The sequence below is a fragment of the Alligator mississippiensis genome, chromosome 8 (genome assembly GCF_030867095.1).
Source record: "Alligator mississippiensis isolate rAllMis1 chromosome 8, rAllMis1, whole genome shotgun sequence".
Lineage (NCBI taxonomy): Eukaryota > Metazoa > Chordata > Crocodylia > Alligatoridae > Alligator > Alligator mississippiensis.
This window is the reverse complement of record NC_081831.1, coordinates 25,762,766-25,782,759: the sequence shown is the minus strand read 5'-3', so window position 1 is coordinate 25,782,759 and position 19,994 is coordinate 25,762,766. Positions and strand designations below refer to the sequence as shown.

General features: G+C 53.1%; 1 long non-coding RNA gene and 1 pseudogene across 1 annotated transcript; one reads left to right on the top strand and one right to left on the bottom strand.

The window, feature by feature from the left end:
- The window catches only part of LOC102577349 (ultra-long-chain fatty acid omega-hydroxylase-like), a 19,422-nt pseudogene extending 9,431 nt beyond the window's left edge, over positions 1–9,991 (bottom strand).
- Positions 5,954–19,994, top strand: LOC132252118 (uncharacterized). Its single transcript, XR_009463894.1, has 2 exons — positions 5,954–6,077; positions 18,980–19,994. It is a non-coding gene; the product is annotated as an uncharacterized LOC132252118 (long non-coding RNA).

Below are 19,994 nucleotides of genomic sequence, written 5' to 3'. Positions count from 1 at the left end.
CTCCGAGATGGAATAGACTTAGTTTGTGCATTAAGGATCGCTCCCTTGAGGAGCAACCACTGTTCTTGAACTCCCCTCTCCCCATGGTCATGGTCCCTTAGGGCCTCACTGACAAGCCTCCTGAGCTTGTCAAAGTTGGCTTTCCTGAAGTCAAGGACTTCCGTGTTGCTGGGAGGCAGCATACAGGAACCACAGTGCTGGTGCTACACAAAGGAGAACAACACAAGTCTCCAAAGAAACCAGCCTCTGTGTGCTGCCTCAGGGCAGGTCACCCAGGCTCTGCCTCTGCCTGCTCCCCCATCTATGCTCAGCACTCCCCCTTCAGTGGCTGGAGGGGACTGCACTGTCCAACACCAGCCCGTGCTTTGCGTCCTCCCCTTGCTGTTCTCAGAAGCCCCAGGGTGGTGCTGCTGGAGCGCAGCTCAACTCCCTTCCATGCAGCAGAACTAAGGCCAGGGGAGCTGTAGGACACAGGGATCTAGCTGCCCCTGTGCAGGTCTGAGGAACCCCAGTTCCTGCTAGACTTCCACACAGGAAGCAGCTAGTCCATGTTTTTTATGCCCAAGAGGGGGGTTGTAAGGGAGGAAGCAGTGCCCACCTCTGGGCTCACTGCCCACAGCCCCCTGAGGTGTTTGTCCTGCTCCCACCTTCCAAGCACAGCAGCTCCTTGCCCAGCTTCCACAAGCCTGGTGGGAGCAGGGAGCAGTCTGGATGCACCTGGATCAGAATGGCAGGGCCTGGCTGGGTGGGACTGTAAAGCATCCAATAACACAATGACTTAAAAGTCCAAGAGGACACTGTGGGGCAAGGAGATGGCACAAATTACAGTGCTAGGGAAACCCTGGTGTCTCCAGGGGAGATACAGAATGGAGAGGCATTGCGGGCTTGTTCTTCCCTCCTGCCACCAAGCAGGGACAGGGAAGGACCCAGGGCCTTGCTTCATTCAGGGCAAACTGATGCCAACTTAGTATGAAACAAGAGATCTGAGAAAAACCCAGAGAAATGGGCACAGGCGGTGGGAGAAAATATTATTTGGGGGGCTGAGAAGTGCACGGTGAGGGCGCTAGGCATGGGGCTGCGACAGTGGGGCATGGCAGTGGTGCTGGAGCAGTGGAGCCGCATGGAGCTGAGCACATGTGGGGCCCTGGCCTGGCTACTTGCCGAGTGGCACCAGGCGCTACGGGACAGCGGTGCTGCAGTGCTGTGCTGTCGCAAGCCACTGCAAAATTAGTTTGGGGGGACTAAGCCCTGTTAGCCCAGGCCCTCTGCTGCCTGTGGAGATGGGGTCCAGCTAAGACAGACAGAGTCAACAGGGAGGAAAGGTTCTGGGGAGTGAGGCCACTGATAGAGACCAGCATGTGACTTTTACAGCAAAGCTTGGCCAAAGCCTTGGGAAGCAGGCTGCTGGGGTCAGGCCCCTTGGTCCCCCACAGAAGCCAGCATACCTGAGGCCATAGTGAGTGGCTTGAGATAATCAGGATGCACCAGAGTCAGGAGTGGAAGGAAAGGCCCGGTCCATGACAAAAAGGTGTAAGGGACACCAGCTGGGACACCAGGACCATTGTCTTCTCACTGGACTCAAACTGAAGGAGGGACAGGGCAGTCAGTGATGGACGAGCCACCCCACATGGGGCACCAGATCATACAACAGGTGAGGCAGTCTGGCACTGCCCGAGGGGAGCCTCCCCTTCCCATGCAGCACCACATGAAGGATTGCAGCAGAGACAGGCAGAAAAGACCCTGAATTCAAAGAGCTGGAGACACTCATCTGCTATCTGCCCACTTTGAGATACCCAAGCAGACCTGTCTCCCTTTCATGCATTAGGTTGCCTCTTGTTTGGCAGCCAGATCACACTGGCCAAACACCGCCTGCTTGCTCCTTCGGATCCTGGTCCTCAGCCAAGCAAGTGGACTGAGAAACCAACTCTTTCCACCTCAGAGCCCCTGGGAAACAGCCCTACACCCACTGCCACTGCGAAGAAGCTGCTGCATTTGAGTAGTACCGCAGAGCTTGCTTTGAGCCCACTCCAGCAGAGGAAGAAGATCAGAGTGAAGGGGAAGAGGAAGGGGAGAGGCACAGACTGGGAGCTTATAACCAGCATGGAGCAACAGGATTAGGCCCAACCCAAGCATCAGCAACTTCACCCCAGTCAGAGCGAAAGTACAATAGAGTAGCTGATGAAATATAACACTAAGCAGTGCAAAGCAATGCACGGCAAAAAAAACCCCATTCCTCCTCAGGCAACTAGCACAGGACATAAAAAGCAGAAAAAAAGGATTCTACAAACCGGTTAGAAGTAAGGGGAAGACCAAGGAAATTGCAGGAAATCATACACTGAAGTCCATCTATTAACAGATGATGCAAAAAGGCAGATTTAATGCCTTTTTACTTCAGTCCTCATGAAAAAGATCAGCTATGAGTGAAATCTCTTGGTTCCAGGGTGCTCAAGCAATGTAGAGGCAGGAGACAGCCCACTGACATCCTCTGCTCCTCCTTGTCTCTCACCCTGGGGAAGAGGAGCAGCACTGATAGCTCCACTCCCAACCTCTATGAGGAGGCAGGAAAGAGGAGAGGAGCTGCAGTCTCCAGTAGCATGCCCTGGCTTGAGAGCAGATGGCCACATGGAGCCATTGTGATCCTGAACCACTCCGCCAGGGGTGTGCCACAGCAGCTGCATGTATGTCCCACTGCTAAAATTCTACCATTTTGAAATGTCTCCAAGCACATTACAATTGGAAAGGTTTCAGATGTTAGCTTGGTCTGCACTTGAAGAGTGCTCAAAGAACTGGCAGAGATAATTTTAGAGTGGATGTGATATAACCTGACTTAAGCAAGGCATTTGACACAATCTCCCATGACATTCTCATTAGTAAGCTAAGGAAATACAGACTAAATCAGGGGTCAGCAAGGGTTATTATTACTGGGGGGTGGGGGCACAGAATGACAGAGTTTGGGTTGGAGATGTGCAGGCATTAGGATCTGGTCATGAGTTCTCCCTGACACCTCCCTGGGGTCCAGGAGACACTGAGCCACTGATGACTACTTATTAAGCACAATGCTCCAGCCAGTAGATGAGGGGTTGGCCCTACAGCTTGCAGGACAATTCCAGCCTGCAGAACCTTTCAGTCTGGCCCCTGGAGGCTCCCTCTGCACTGTGCTGCAGTCAGATGCCTGAGGCCCCAGCAGGGAGCCTTTCTGCTCAGAGGAGGAGGAATATGGTCTCAAATTGCACCCAGAGAAATCGAGGTTGAATATTGGAAGAAATTGCACACTATGAGGTTGGTTGTAGAATTTCCATCTCAGGAAGTTTTGAAGAGCAGGCTAGACATACACATCTTGAAGATAGTTTAGTTCAGGGGCGGCAATTATTTTGGCTGGAGGGCCACTTAAGGAGTGTTGATGAGCCCTGGAGGGTCACAAGGGTAGTCACGCCCCTTAGCAGGTGCCCCGCCCCCAGTCACCATCTTGGGCCCAGAAGTCCCTCCCCCTTACCCCAGACTTCTACCACCAGAAGTCCCTCCCCTTGCCACGCCCCCTCCCCCCAGAAGTACTCCTTTTGGGAGGGGAGGGCTGCCTTCTTGGAACCAGAAAAAAAAAAAAAATTGTATTTTTGTCCTGATTTGTATTTGCTTAGTGCATATAGAGGTGATTGCATAATACCTCTAAAGCAGTCTTAGTCTTGTATATTGAGTGGGGAGTGTGGAGTGTGGTTGTGGTATGTGTGTATGATGGGGTGTGGGGGGGTTGGGGGTGTGGCTGTGTGTGTGTTGGAGGAGACAATAGGGTATGTTGGGGGTGTATATGTGGGGGGTTGTGGGGGCAGGGTGTGTACGTGTGGTGTTTGTGGGGTGTGAGGGAGGGTGGAGGGTGTGGAGATGCTCACCCTGCACACTCGTCCCAGGGTGCACAGCTCCTGGCAGTGGCAGCAACAGACAGGGACACTGGGGGCACTCATGCCCTGAACAGGTGCTGCCACCCAGTAATGTGTGGCTGTGACCAGTGCTGCACATACTGGCAAGGAGCACAGCCTGGCTGGGCTGCCTCTATCATGCAGGGCTCTGCGTGGCATACATGCAGCTCTGCACCACCGGGGGAAGCCCTGTGCGATGGAGCTGGCTGCCTTTGCCATTCCCTGCTGTATAGGTCCTGGGACTCAGGGGGAAGCAGGGGCCGGGGCTCCCCTCTACTTCCAGCGGAGTTCCCAAGGCCTGCATGGTAGAGAGCGGTGAAGGCAGCCAGCTCCATCACTTAGGGGTTCCCCTGGCAGCGTGGAAGTACACGTGCACCACATGGAGCTCCACACAATAGAGGCGGGCCAGCCAGGCTGCACTCCTTGCCAGCATGTGCAGAGCTGGCTGGAACTGCGTGCCGCTGAGTGGCAGCACCTGCACAGGGCATGAGTACCCCCAGTGCACCCTCCTGCTGCTACTGCTGCCACTGCCGGGGGCTGTGTGCCATGGCAAGTGGGAGGTCTCCACACTGCCCCACCCAAGGTCCGTGCTCCTGCCCTGCCCCCCCCAGCCCCCTTGGCATGGGCTTCACGCTGCCACCAGCCCTAGCCCCACACTCCATGCTTCCACCCAGTGGCAGCTCCCTGCCCACCTAGTGCCTGGAGTGAGTGGGACACCAGGGAAGCCAAGCAGCTCCCCCAGTGGCTGCAGAACAGCAGCCCTGCCTGGAAGCCACATGCTGGCTGAGTCAGGTCCTCTGCACATGAGGGTGGGAGTGAGGCACATGGTCTGGGTACAATTAGTTGGTGGGTGCCCATGGGCTGGATGAAACTGCCTGGCAAGCTGGATCTGGCCTGCTGGCTATATTTTTCCCACCCCTGAGAAAGACATGGTCCTGCCTTGTTCTGGGGGTAAACTAAATGGTCTCCTGAAGTTCCTTCCACCCTACTTTTCTATGATTCTTTTCTATGGTCTACAATGCCAAGCTCTGAATTCTCGAAAGCAGTGGGGGAAGTGCAATGGGGTGCACAGCAGAGAGTTTTCTAAAGATATTGTTTCAGCATGCAGCAAAAGTCAAAAAGGGAAATAAAATGGTGGGAATCATTGGAGAAGCAGGATTAGTTTGGTAATATGTGTTATTGGACAAGTTTGGAGCTGGGAGGATGCTCTTCCTGAGGTCTAGGAATGAAGCAGAACCAGCCTGAGCTAAATAGCAGGTTGTTCCATCCCATTATGTAAATCAAAGTGGTCATTGAAGAAAGGAAGTGGGCAGGAACCCACAGAGCAAAGAGGATTTATCAGAAGCAGTTGGAGACCAAGAGCAAGTGAAACAGATCAACTGAATGATGTAAGAATAAAAAAGGGGACCTGCTTGGGAAGTACACAAAGGTTGCTAACCTAGGAAGTTAGCTAGTCATTTGGAATAAGCTATAAGTTTTTGGTTCATTACTTCACTGGAGTAAAAACCAATGATTTAATACAGGCATAAATTTAGAGTTCATGACAACTGACCTCCTCCCTCTGCTGACCTGTCTGTTCTCCACAGGAGAAAACAACCCCCTTCCCTTTTAAATGGACTTATTCTTTTACATACAGTGAATTTAACCTTTTTAACAACTGGGCATGTTTCTCTGCTCCAGGAATAGGCATGCCTGCCCCAAGCAAGAAAGTGAGCCATGGGCAGGAGTCAGGGAGGCTGTCCTTTCATTCTCACCCAAGCAGGAGCACCCAGTCCTGTCCTCCCCTGAACTAACCAGGGCAGCTGTTTTGGGGCTCTGTGCTGGAGAGCAAAAAGATCCAGTCATGCAGACAGCTCCCTGGGGGATGTGATGCCATGGGGGCAGGGAGCAGGGAAGGAGTATATGTGATCATCACCGGGGATCCAGGTTTTCTGTTTCCCAAAGAAAAATGGGAAAAATGCAGATTTTCTCTTTTAACCGAGAAAAATGCAAATTTTTCATTTTAACAAAGAAACATAGATTTTCCACTTTTGCAGAGTTCTCTGTACACTGGCAGAGTTCCAGCCTGCAAGAGGCTTGGGGGAGTGGAAGAAGGGTGATCAGGCAGGGGACACCATATGCATGTGTGCATGGCCACCAGGCAGCCTGGAGAGCAGCTTCTGGAAGGTAAGTCTGGTGGGGGAGGTAGGGATTGAGGTCCCCATAGGGAGGGAGGGAGTTGGGCAGGGCTGGGGCTACTGCTCAGCCCAGGCAGTGGATGAAGCTTGGGATTTGGGGCCATGTATGACTGCAAGGCCTGGGACAGGCTCAAGACAGTCATGGGCAGCTTGTCCAGGGGGCAGAGGAAGAGGAGCTGGCTCCCCACTGCTACACGCATTCCTGGGGGAGCCATGAGGGGGGGCCAGATTTGTGCACAGAGCAGGTGTGGGCTGCCTGCTGCTGGTTTGGGCTCCCCGCCCTGCTGCCCTCCCCCCTGGGACTCCGTGGCCCAGCGGGCAGGAGCTGGAGCGCCAGAGCAGAGTGGGGCTGGGCAGAGAAGCTCCTTGCCACTGCTGGGAGCTCTGCACCACACTGGCAAGACGCCTCCTGTGTGCCTGGCAGCAGCAGGGGTGAGGGCAGAGACGGTGACATGGGGTTGTGCCCCTCACTGCTGCCAGGTGGGCAGGGGGCGCTTCGCAAGGGCGGCACAGGGCTTGCAGTGGCAAGGAGCTTCCCCACCTGGCCCCACTCTGCCCTGCTGCACTGGGTCCCACCTGCTGGACTGCGAAGGCCCCAGAGGCAGAGCAGCAGAGGGCAGCCCACAACCTACTCCACCCCCTAACCTCCATGGGCTCTTCTCTGGCTGCACTACCCATGGGGGCAGCTGGGGCTCAGGTGCTGCTGTGGAGGGCAGGGGGCTATGGACCAAGGTCTCTGGCCCTGTAGTCTTGGCAGCTGGGAGCCCCCTCTGGCAGGGCTGGTCAGGATGGGCAGTCTGCAGGTGGGGAGTGAGGGGCACCGGCAGGACCAGGATTTTGCAGGCAGGGAGTGAGGGGCACTAGCAGGGCTGGGGGGCTGTGGCTTGGGAGTGAGGGGCCTGGACCTGTGTCCTGGTGAAAGAAAGAGGCAGGGGCAGCTCTGATTTTCCACGATAAAAAACCCAAAATCAAATGCCAAAATTTATAGGTATTTAGAATTTATTTCATTATAGTGATTGAGGCACTGGTAGCATGGGCGACTGGTGCCACCTTGGTCGGCACCAGTCGCCACCATGTGCCCCCCACAGGACCAGTCAGTGGCTGGGGAAGTCTCCTTGCAGCCAGTCTCGCTGACCCGGGGGGTCCCCCCATGGCTGATTGTACCAATCAGGAAGTGGCTGTGGCGCTTCATCCAGTGCTCCCGCTCCCCAGCTGGCGCTCGCAGGGGGGACACTGGCACTCCTGCCTGCCACCCCTGCCCGTCACCTAAGCAAGGAGCACGGCCTGTCAGGGGGTGTGCCAGGACTCTCAGGGGGTGAACGTACACACCTGTGCACCCCCTACATGTCACCACTGACTGGTAGGCTTCCAAATAGCTTTAAAATTGTAAATATATCAACAAAACATTGTGTTCAATTAATACCAATATATATATTGTGGCATTTCATTTTAATAATGGATTTGGGGTTTTTTAATCAGAGAATTTGCAATCAGATAATTTGTGATTTTTAAACACAGAAAACCAGGACTCCTGGTGATCACATCTAGTAAGCAGCCCCTAGGGTTTCAAGAGTGCTGAGACGTTGCAAATCTTAACTTTGGTTCCCTTCAGCCTTTGCTGGGTTTGTTTACCAAGCTGACATCCACTCTGTTCATTAATGATTTGGCTGCTGGCAGAAAGCTTCCAACTCAAGTTAATACATAACATGAAATATGGAAGGACTGCAAAACACTTAAGAGAACAGGGCCAGACTTAGAAGGATCTTGATAAATTTGAGAGCTGGGCTAGAAGCCACAAGCTGAAGTTCAACACAGACAAATACGAGGTACTACCCTTTGGGAAGATTAATCAAATGCACAGAGCAGGAGATCACTGGCTGGATGGCGCCATCACCAAGAAGGATCCGGGGGTTTGGGTGGATCACAGTCTCAACATGTGATGCAGTCACTAAAAAAGCAAATGCAGTTCTGGACTGCATCAACAAAGACGCAGGAGGTGATAGTGCCCCTTACTTGGAACTTGTTAGGCTTAGAGTATTGCATGTAGTTCTGGGCTCTGTAGTTTCAGGATGAGAAGTTAGAGAGGTTCAGAGGTGGGCAACAAAACGATACAGGAATTGGAAGGAGGTTAAGAGAAGGAGGCATGTTCAGCTTGCAGAAAAGGCCAGTCATCTCCTATTCTGTATTTGTGCATTCCCTAGCCTGAGCTGTCCCCATGCTCAACCCAGATTGTGTCCTTCACCAGGGATCACTGCCAACTCCATTACTCTTCTGGTCAGCGCTGTCAGCAGGGATGGCAGGGGAGAGAAAATGGAGGGTATAAGCCCGGGGCTTTGGTAGCAGCTGATGCATGTGGGTCAGGTAGGAGCTGGACTGACAGCAACATGCTATGTTTACTCCTTGGTCAGGAGCAGCCTCTTGACACTGCCCACTAGTACACTCCAGCCCAGCCCTGAAGGATGCCTCAGCAAGGGATGGAAGTGCAGGTACTATGCAATGCTATTCAGCCCTTGGTCCCTCAGCTGAGGCAAAGGGACAGGTCCAGGCCCTCTAAGGCTGGGGGAAAAGAGAGACTGAGATACTCTTTACTCCCTGCCAAGGCAGCTAAACTGCACTGACCTTGGCCTGTTTTGGACACAAAAGGAGCCAGACTGCTGAGGGCAGAGCTCTGATGCAGGGGCACCACAGAGCAGCCCTGTTGGGGGGACAAAGATCCCAATCCTCATCAATGACTCAAGCAGGCAAGTCATGACACTGAGGTACCCAAGAGGCCCCAAGGGACTTGGGGAGTAGGTGGGGCAGCAAGGAGTGGGCTTGGAATCAATGTTTGGTTGCTATCCACCTGGGAATGGGACCTACAAACTGGTATCCTACCCCCTCCAGCCACTGGCCCAACCTGGCCCCTTCCCCCAGCCCCTGCCATGCCAGCTCTGGCCAGGAGGAGGCTTGCTCTGGTGTCCTGCCCTGATACCACAATGCCTGGGAGGAAAGAGCTAGGAATAACCTCAGCTGTGGGTGCAGATCTTGGGGAGACTGGAACAGGCACCAAGAGCCATAGGACAAGCTCAAGCTCTTCTGCCCCTGCAGCATGTTTCCAGCTTCACACCCTCAGTGCAACAGCACCAAGCTGATGCAGTGAGGAGACTCCCTGCAGGATCCTGCACCATGGTACCTACCATGCCCAGGTGTCCCAGCAGCCAGTTGCGGCAGGGGGCTGGGGGAAGCAGCTCAAATGCTGGCAGTTCATGTAGTAGCGATGGAAGAGGCCCAGGAGCTGCAGGAGCAGGCGGAGGAGCAATGCCAGCACAGCCCGGAGCAGGGCGGAGATGACATAAGTGCGGAGCAGGGTCTGCTCCAGTCTGAGCAGCTCCAGCACCCCGTCTGCGAGTGGCAGCATCCTGCAGGCAGAGACGGGGCACCATTACCAGGAGACACAGGGCACCGTGAGGGGGCCAGGCCAGCCTGGGCGCTCAGCTCCAGAGAGGGGCTAGACAAAGCCCCTGTGAGCAGGGGAACCAAGGGGGCAAGCCCCCAGTGCTGCAAACCCCCGGGAGCTGTGGGGAAGTCCAAGCTCTGGCTGAGGGGGCAGGGGTGGAGAGAAGGAGGGGAGAGGAGGGGTTGGCCTTAGGAAAGGCAGCTTGTCCCAGCGGCCTCCGGGCTCCAACTTCTCCGCAGGAGTCTCCTTCGGGCCCTCCCGGGGCCCAGCCAAGCGCTGCCCCACACTCCTGGCAGGCGCTGGCTGAGCCCGGAGCCCGATCGTGGAGCCTGCGACACCAGGGGAAGGGCCTAGCCAGGGCTTCCCCCCATACCAGTGCCCGCACCGTGACACAAACCTCCCCCGGGCACTTCCAGCCCGGGCCGGGTGCGGGCGGCTCCCCTCCGCCGGGGCGGGGCGGGCCGGGCACCTGCACTACGGAGCCGCTCCCAGGCCACACCAAGCTCCGCTCGCGGCTGTGCAGCAGCTCCGGCTCCGCCCTCCGGGGGCAGGGGGCAGGCTCGGTCCCGCGCCAGCTCGGAGCCCGTGGCTTGCATCGCGGGCGGAGCAGCGGCCTCCGTGCTCTGGCGCCTGAGGCTGAACTTGGTCCCATTCGTCCCGGTTCCTAATTCCTGGTTCTGGTTCCTTTTTCAAAGCTCATCTATACCCAATATGATCTTCTTATTAATGAATTACACATTCTAAAGAGAGAGAATTTCATTAGGTATACATATTTACCAATTAATATGTAAAATAATATCCTACATCAAATACAGAGGTCTAAATGGAGATCAGATTAGGATGGGATTATGGGGCAAAATGCTTCTTGGGCCACTCCAAATTTCCTGACGATGCAACTGGGGGATTGTCCCAAAGATCCCTGAGTGCAGTCCTGCCTGGCCCAAAGCACAATTTGGCCCTGCCAGCCTGCCAAACGGCAGCCCCCTGTGCCCACGGTACTAAGTATATGGACCTGAATAAAGAACTGGCTTTTGCACTAGGATTCGGCTGGAAATCCTTCTTGGGTCACCCCACACCATGCCTCTGTACCACCAGGGGACTCTTGGACATCCGTGACCACAGTCTTGCCCAGCCCAAAGCACAGTTTGTTCATGCCAGCGTGCCAACTGACAACTCCCCATTCCACTGTACTAAGTATATAGGGTTGAATAAGGAACTGGCATTTGGGCTGGGAAATCCTTTTTGTGCCACCCCACACCATGACTCTGTGGCACCGGGGGACTCTCCTGGGAAACCCTAACCAGAGTCTTATCCAGCCTGAAATGCAGTTTGTTCATGCCAGGGTGCCAACCGACAGACCCCCATGCCCACTGCACTGAGTATAATGGTTTAAATAAGGAACTGGCTTTTGGGGTGAGATTATGGCTGGAAATACTGTTTGGGCTACCCTACACCATGCCTCTGTGGCACTGGGAGACTTTCCCAGACATCTCTAATGAGAGTCTTGCCTGGCCAAAGCACAATTTGTTCATGCTAAACTGACAACTCACAGCACCCCATGCTCACTGTACTAAATATATGGGCTCGAATAAGGAACTGGCTTTTGAGTGGGATTACGGCTGGAAATACTTTTTGGACCACCCCGCACCATGTCTCTGTGCCACTGGGGGACTCTCCCAAACGTCCCTGTCCAGAGTCTTGCCTGGTCTAAAGCACCATTTGGCCATGCCAGGCTGCCAACTGACAGTCTTCCATACTATACTAAATATATGAGCCTGAATTAGAAACTGGATTTGGGGCTGGAGTTACAGATGGAAATCCTTCTTGGCCCACCCCACAATATGCCTCTGTACCACTAGGGGACTCTCCGGACATCTCTGATTGAAGTCTTGCCCGGCCCAAAGCATGGTTTCTTCATGCCAGGCTGCTGACAGCTCCCCATGCCCACCGTACTAAGCATATGTACCCGAATAAAGATTTGGCTTTTGGGTTGGGATTATGGCTAGAGGTCCTGTATGGACCATCCCACACCATGCCTCTTTGGCACTCTCCTGGACATCCCTGACCAGAGGCTTGGAGCCAAAGTGCATCTTGGCTATACCAGGCTTCAACTTACTCCCCATCCCCATGTGCTATTTACATTGCTACCAATAAGGAGCTGCCCTTCTGCTGGGTTCATGGGGCAAACCACTCTTGGGATCATTCCAAAACACATCCCCACTACCAAGAGAGCCTGCTGAAGAAATCTGGGTATGATACTACTCGACCCAATGCTCAGTTTTTGAGTGTGAGCCTGCCATCTGACACCCAACCTTTAAACCCTGTTTCACCAGGCAGTGGATGGCAGGAAGAATGGCTGTATGCAAATATAGGGCACCTATACACATGATTGACCTCTTACCTGGCAGGAGAAACACCATGACCACTAAGGCAGTTTTCCTAGTCGCTGGGGATAACGGCTTTTTTGGCAAGGGATAGTGCCTGGGCAGAGGTAATGTACAGTTAACCGCCCACTTTCTCTTCCTGTGGGAAGATCTTGGCTTTATGTCCACTTTATGGAAATGGGCGACTCCTCCCTAGCTTGCTTCTTTGGCCATATGGATGAGGGCAAGTGAAACCCCTCCAGGCTTGGTCCTGCACTTAGATTTAATAGATTTCACAGACATTATGGCTGGAAGGGACCTCAGAAGATCAACTAGTCCAGCCCCCTGCCCCAGGGGCAGGAAGTCAGCTGGGGTCATAGGATCCCAGCAAGATAAACATCCAAACTTCTCTTGAAGGCGTTCAAAGTAGGCACTTGAACCACCTCCAATGTCAGGCTCTTCCAGACCTTTGGAACTCAGACAGTAAAGAAATTCTTTCTTATGTCCAGCCTGAAACGGTCTTGCAGGAGTTTATAACCGTTTGACCTTGTCATCATAGGATGCCAGCCAAATGCTTTGGAAGCATCTGAAGCCCCAGAAAGGGGTGGAGGATATTTGCCAGTTGTACAGCCACATATGGTTCTTGAATGACTCACAGATTTGGAATTGACTTGGCTGATTTGACTTGGAACATGAAAAAATTTCCCAAAAAAAAACCAAAACAAAGCAAAACACCCCTCTGTTCTGACACATGTTATTTAGCACGTTTCAGAGCAGACTCAATTAATTGAGTGACATGTGACCCTGCAGGCAATTTAATTAGAGAACCTCTCGGAGCCATTCTAATTAAAACGTCCCCTCCCCCTCCCCCCATCCTGGAACATGTGTATAGATGCCCCTAGGGATTTTTCACCAGCTTTTCACATTTGTCTCCAGCAGCCACCCAGAAACTTGGTAAAGTAACTTAGAACTGAAAGTTGTAATTAAAAGAAACCTGCTCACTCACTAGCCAATGTTAAATTAAAACAAATTTATTACAAGGGAAATGTGGAACAATGGGACTCTGTAAGCAAAACCTTAACCATTAACCTTTAAATGTAGCTTAGAATTGATCACAATAACAATCAGTTGCAGACCAACCCAGGAAGCTCCTTCTTAGCCCAGTCACTTGTGAAGGGAGTCTCGCCCAGGGCTGCCATCCAGGGACTCTACCACCTGCATCATCTTAGTAGTAATTCTGGGTAGGGAGGACCATCTCAGAGGCTCTGTTGCTCCCTGCTGCCAGGGGTTCATAGACTTACAAAATCATAGAGAAGTAGGGCTGGAAGGGACCCCCAGAGGTCACCTAGCTCAATCCCCTGCCTAAGGCAGGATCACCCCTATCCAAACAATCCCATCATACTATATACATCATAGACCTAAGACCTGAACTTGCCACAAGAAAGCAGGTGAACTATAGGAGCCACTGTCCTGCTTTTATGAAATGTTATCAATATATGCTCCAAAGATTCCCGGGTAGAGGCCATGCCCCAGCTATAGGGAAAGGCAAAAAAACCCACAGTCCATATGCCAATCTGACCATGGGGTAAAAGTCCTTTCTGATCCCATATATGGCAATCAGTCTGACCCTGAGTGAAGGGCAAGACCCTCCAGCCAGGACCCCTTGGCTTTGCTCTTAGTAGGAGAATTAGCATACCCCAGTTCAAGTCCCCAGCCTTAGCTCCGAGCACTCCTCCATGCTGCTGGGGGGGTCTCCCTGCCATTCCTCCATGGTGCCAGGGCGGTCTCTGCCATTCCACACCACTGGGAGTCTCCACCATTCTGCCAGGGCACCACCGGGGGTCTTGGTTACTTCATGGGGGGTAGGAGCCAGAGGCCCCGGCTCTCCACCACACCACTGTGGGTATCCATCACTCCTCTTCCCTGCCAGGGGTTTCTGCTTGTTCTCTTCAGGTTGCCATGGAACCCCAGATCTGTTAGGCTTTGCCTTGTATCAGTAGTAGGCTTGCGGGGGGGGGGGTTCAGCTGTTTTTACTATAGTACAATAGTACAGTATCATGTAGACCCACTACAGAGCACTGTATTCGGAAACACTTTTAATCTGAATAGTTCATTGAAAACATCCAGGGACTGACTCCCCTCTGGAATCTTTTCCTTTTGCCCACACCTGTGTTTTTCATCAAGCAGTATAGACACAATTTAAGCCTCCCAGCTATCCCTAAGATTTGTATGCTGACAGAATAACATATTCATAAAAAAAGGTTTAATGATCCCGATTGCTATGTTAAATGAAGGGCATGTATTAATGATTCTGTTCTCCTTCAGATCTTAACTCTTCTATTTTCCCCTATATGAGATCTAAAACCAGTCCTTGAGACATTATCCTTAAATTTGAAATGCTAAAGGGTCAGAAGCACCTAATAACCCTCAGGTGATTTAACCTTCAGGTAATTTAACAACTTGACTTCCATACTCCCCAGATATGATTGAAAGAGTTTTTTCCAGCTGGACACCACAGTTAGTGATGATGTCCCCCAGGTTACAGATCTGGAAAAATCTGGCCCTGGGAGACTCTCCCAGTGCCACAGAGGCATGGTATGGGGATGGCTCAAAAAGAATTTCTATCTGTAATCCCAGCCCAAAAGCCAGTTCCTTATTCGAGTCCATATACTTAATACAATGGCTGAGGGGCTGTCAACTGGCAGCCTGGCAGGGCCCAACTTCACTTTGGGCTGGGTAAGACTCTGGTCAGGGATGTCCAGAAGAGTCCACCAGCGCCACAGCATCATAGTGTGGGGTGACCCAAGAGGGATTCCCACTCATGATCTCATCCTAAAAGCCAGTTCTTTATTCAAGCCCATATGCTAAATACACTGGGGTGGGGGGGAGGACTGTCAGTTGGGAGCCTGGCACTGGTATGGGGTGGCCCAAGAAGGATTTCCTTCTGTAATCTCAGCCCAAATGCCAGTTCCTTATTCAATCCTATATACTTGTACAGTGGGAATGGGGAGTTGCCAGTTGGCACCCTGGCATGAACAAACTGCGCTTTGGGCTGGGCAAGACTGTGGTCACAGATGTCCAAGAGAGTCCCCTGGTGGTACAGAGGCATGGTGTGGGGTGACCCAAGAAGGATTTCCAGCCGAATCCTAGCGCAAAAGCCAGTTCTTTATTCAGGTCCATATACTTAGTACAGTGGGCACAGGGAGCTGCCATTTGGCAGGCTGGCAGGGCCAAACTGTGCTTTGGGCCAGGCAGGATTGCACTCAGGGCTCTTTTGGACAGTCCCCCGGTTGCACCAACAGGAAGTTTGGGGTGTTTCAAGAAGTATTTTGCCCCATAATCCCATCCTAATCTGATCTCCATTTAGACCTCTGTATTTGATGCAGGATATTAATTTACATATTAATTGGTAAATATATATACCTAATGAAATTCTCTCTTTTTAGAATGTGTAATTCATTAATAAGAAGCTTATATTGGATATAGATGAGCTTTGAAAAAGGAACCAGGAACTAGGAATAAGGAACCCACTTCAGCCTCATCTGTGGTGCTGGGGTCCCAGGCCGGGAACATAGGCAGCCGCGGCCGAGGTGCGCTGCCTGGGTCTCAGCAACTAGTAGCCAAACAACCCAAACCCAGGTGGGCATTAGACACCTCCACATGCCTCTCCCAGCCTCCTGGGCCCTGCCCCAGTTGCTGCTCCCCACCTGCCAGCACATGCTGGGCACAGCTGCTGGAGGAGGAGCCTCCAAGGGGACTCAGGGTCATTCCCAGCCAGGGGCTTGAGTGGAAGCAGGGGTTTCAGGCCCCTTCCTTTCAGCCCCCTGTTAACACCTTATCTCTGCTGAGGTGAGGCTGCTTGGTCCTGTCTCAGCCATGGCAGCTGTGTCCTGCCACCCAGGCTCTGCAAGGAGGCTGTGCTGAAGGTCTGGGTAAGGGGACGTGGCAGTTCTGTGTCTGATCCCCATCTACTCTGGCACTGCTGCCCCTGAAAGTAGCATCATCATGCTCCTTTATAAATCTGTGGTGCTCCACACCTTGAATACTGCACCCAGTTCTGGTCCCTGCACCTCAAAAATGGTATAGAAGAACTAGAGAAGGTCCAAAGAATGTCAACAAGGATGAATAGTGTTATGGATGGGCTTCCATATGAGGAGAGACTAATGAGGTCAGGTCTATTCGGTTTAGAAAAGAGGTGCTGGGTGGGGGGCGGCTTGATAAGAGTTTACAAAATACTAAATGGCAAAGAGAAAGTCAATAGGGATTTCTTATTTACTCTCCGCAGACAAGAACAAGGGGTTACAACATGAAGCTAGTAAGCAGTAAGCTTAAAACTAACACAGCCCTCCCTCTCCCCTTATTAAAGTTTGGAGCTCATTGCAACCAGCTGTGCTGGAAGCTGACAGTTTAGCCAGATCCACAAAGGGATTGAACACACGCTTGGAGGAAAAGGGCAGCAGTAGCTATGGAGCATGGGGGTGAGGGGCATGGCCTCTGAATCAGAACTTCCTAGGCTTTAAACGCTGGAGGCGGCAGTGGGAGAGGAACACTGGAAAACCCTGGTCAGACCCAGTTCACTCCCAGCAGAAGGCAGGGGCAGAAGGCAGAAGGCAGGGGCTTGTGTGGTGCCAGGGCAAGCAGGGTACATTGTGCCCACACCTAGTACCGCCCCTGGGGCTGCTCTGATTCCCCTGGGCAGAGCTTCTCAGCATGGTCCCTGCAGTGGCTGAATACACAATGCTTGCTGTCATGTGGGCTGCACGCTTCCCCATCGCTGCCAGCTCAAGCACCCTTAGTGCCCAGACCTTTGCAGACACCCACTGGGACTCCACACAACAAAGCCAGACATCATTGCTCTGACGCCTGTAGGTCTCCACTCCCCGCAAATAAGTTTCCCTTTCTCTTCAGAGATGCTTATGTGTCCATCCTGTCTCATACAGAGCCCCACTTCTTCCCTGAGATACCCACAGGTTCTGCTTCCCCACAAAGCACAAGGTCCCTTCATCCCTCAAACACTGGCACACACGCGGGGACTCTCCCCTCCCAACGACCCCAGTGACACTGGGGGTCATCCCCAGAGCCCCCTTTCCCCTCAGACAGCTGCAGGGTCCCCACTCTTCACCCCCAACACAGCCCTCTTTCACCTCAGACACTTCCTTGGTCCCCTCCACCAACAGGGCCCTTCCTTTGCCCTCAGGCGCCCCATGCCCCAACACCCCGAAACACAGACTGGCTCCTGGATTCCCCTCGGACAGCTGCAGGGTTACCGCCCCCCCCAAATACACAGTCTCCTTTTCACCTGAAGCCCCGAGAGGTCCAGAACCCAACCCCACCAAGACCCCTGATGCACCAGTGGCTCCACACAACAGTGTCCTCTTTCCCCCTGGATGCCTCCATGGATCCCTCTCCCACAACAGAGAACCCTGTTTCCCCCTCAAACATCCATACGCTTCCCATCCCACACAAGTTCTCCAAAGCCTCCATTTTCCCCTTCAGTCCCCCTAGGGTCCCCATCTCCCCCACACAAAACAGCCCACCCTTTCACCTCAGACACCCATACCCCTGTCCCCCATGGGCCTCGGCCAACACAACACAGCCCTCCTCTTTACTTCAGACACCTGCACGACCCCCTTGCCCCACGCGCACACGCCTCGGTTTCGCTCTCAGACACCCAGCTTCTCCACCCTGCACACGCAGCAGCGCTCGCCCGTACTCCTCAACACACCCGTGACCCATTCTTGCCCGCCAACACACACACACAGGCTGCAAAATTCACCCTCAGACAGCTATAGGATCCCCCCACAAAAACATACATCCACTTTTTCATCTTGGACACTGGCAGGTGCAGACCTTACCCTCCACAAGGAGCCCCTGACACACCAGGGACCACTGCCACAACAGACAGTAGGGCCCTTGCTTTCTCCTCAGATACCAACAAAGGGTCTACACACTCCACACACAACACAGCCCTCTTTGAACCACAGACACCCACATCCCATCCTCCACACTCTTTCATCCTCAGACACCCACAGGTCCCCCGGACCCAAAAGAGTTCTTCTTTTCATTCCAGACCCCTGAATGTCTTCGCAGCCCTGTGGCAGGGCTCTGTGTGTGCCGGCCACTTTAAGGGAGAGAGGAAAGGGCCACAGACTTGGACCTGTCCAGACTTCCCCCAACTGGTCCAGGCTGGGGCCAGGACCGGAAGGGTCGAAGGGCTGGGGGGGCCCACCACGAGGAATACCCAGGAGCTGCGGGCCTGGGGTCCTGACTGGCCTGGAGGTGGGCCAGGGCTAGATGAGCCGAAGGTCTCGGTGGGGGAGCCACACCCAAAGGGGGATCAGTTCGGGGAGCTATGGTGCCCGGTATGACAGCAGAAGAGGCCGCCTAAGGGGAGGAATCCAGGTGGGGTTCAATAGGAGGATTCTGGGGCCCAGTGTAGGGCTGGTGATGGTGATAACACCCAGATGCCATCTGTGAGGCTTGGGCTGCAGTGTAGGGGAGAAATGGAGCTGCAGATAGCACCCCCTGGCATCGGGGCAGAAAATGGGCAGCCTCCCGCTTATTAACATCTAATTAATTAATTACCAACAAGTCGTGGCAGGCGAGAAGGCAGGCAGTTAGCCCAGGAATGGGGTGGCTGGCCACAGTTAGATCGGCCCCAAGCAGGCCCCCTGTTACCCTCACACTAAAACCTCCATTTTCACCTTCAGTCACCCATTGGGTTCCCATCTCCCCCATACAAAACAGCCCACCCTTTCACCACAGACCCCCATACCCCTGCCCCCCTCAGCAGAGGCTCTTCTTTTACACGAAGGCACCCACAGGTCTCTCCCAACAAAACAGAGCCCTCCTTTTTGCTTCAGACATCTGAATGTCTCTGTAACAGGGGACCCTAACCCTATTACTGAACCCAGGGGAGAGGTGGAGGGACAGGGTTCAGAGTGGTCTGAGAGAGGAGAGAGGCCTGTGCCCAGGAGCATTTTTTATTAAAAAAAGAGTATCAAAAGCAGAGAGGCCCCATTAAAGGCTGAGCGGAGGCGAACACAAAGAAAGGAGAAGGGCACCTGGATACTTAAACCTCATCTCTCACAGAAGGTTGACATTGAGGAAGAAATCCAACATCTCCTCAAATGTGGAAGTGCAGCTTTCAGATGCCTGAGGAAATGGGGTATCAAAGATCACGACAGATTGAAAACCAAGCTCTATCAGCTTTATCAAGCAGTTGTGATCCTCACCTCCTTGTATGGAGATGTGGACAACATACAGGTGACACCTCAAGTTGCTGGAGAAGTACCATCAGCGTTGCCTGTGGAAGATCCTTTGAATCCAGGGGGAAGACAGATGCACCAGCATTAGCATCCTCTCACAAGTAAACACAATGAGCATTGAGGCAATGATCATCTAACATCAACTTCACTGGGCCAGCCACATCATCTGGATGGCTGACTCCAGATTCCCAAAGCAAGTTTTATTCTCAAGAGGAGGGCAGAGAAAGCATTTCAAGGCCATCTTGAAAACATGCACTATCAGCATCAACTTATGAGAGACTGTCACCCAAGACCTCCTCAAACGGAGGAAGAGTCTGCTGCAAGAATCTCAGTACATTCAGACCTCCATGACAACAACAGGAGATAGAAAAGCAGGAGTGGCAGAAACAGTGTGTCACAGACTAGATCAAGACTCCAGAGCCACCCACCCCACACAGAAACAAGTGTCCAAACTGCAATAGAGCCAGGCGATCCCAGATTGTCCTTATCTGTGGGTCTGAAGATGGCTGACAAGACAATCATTCTCAACTACAAGGGACTGCCAGTGATGAAACCTCTGCCTGGAGACCAGAAGGGGACGGGGGAAGAGCCTCTGTAAGGAATGAGAGACAGCAGCTGCTGCATTAGCAGGCAGGCTCAGCAGCCCGTGGGTCCCAGAACCCGGTGCGCTGAGACCCAGATGCTGGGAACCACGGAGGGACACCTGTCAGGCATGCCAGCTTCCTAGGGAAGTCTGAATTCTCCAAGGAAGAAAGACTGCCGTTAAAGGGGTAGCACTTCTATTTGTGTGTATGTGTTGTGTTGAGCCCCAGGGGGGAAGACAATTCTGTTGCTAAGCA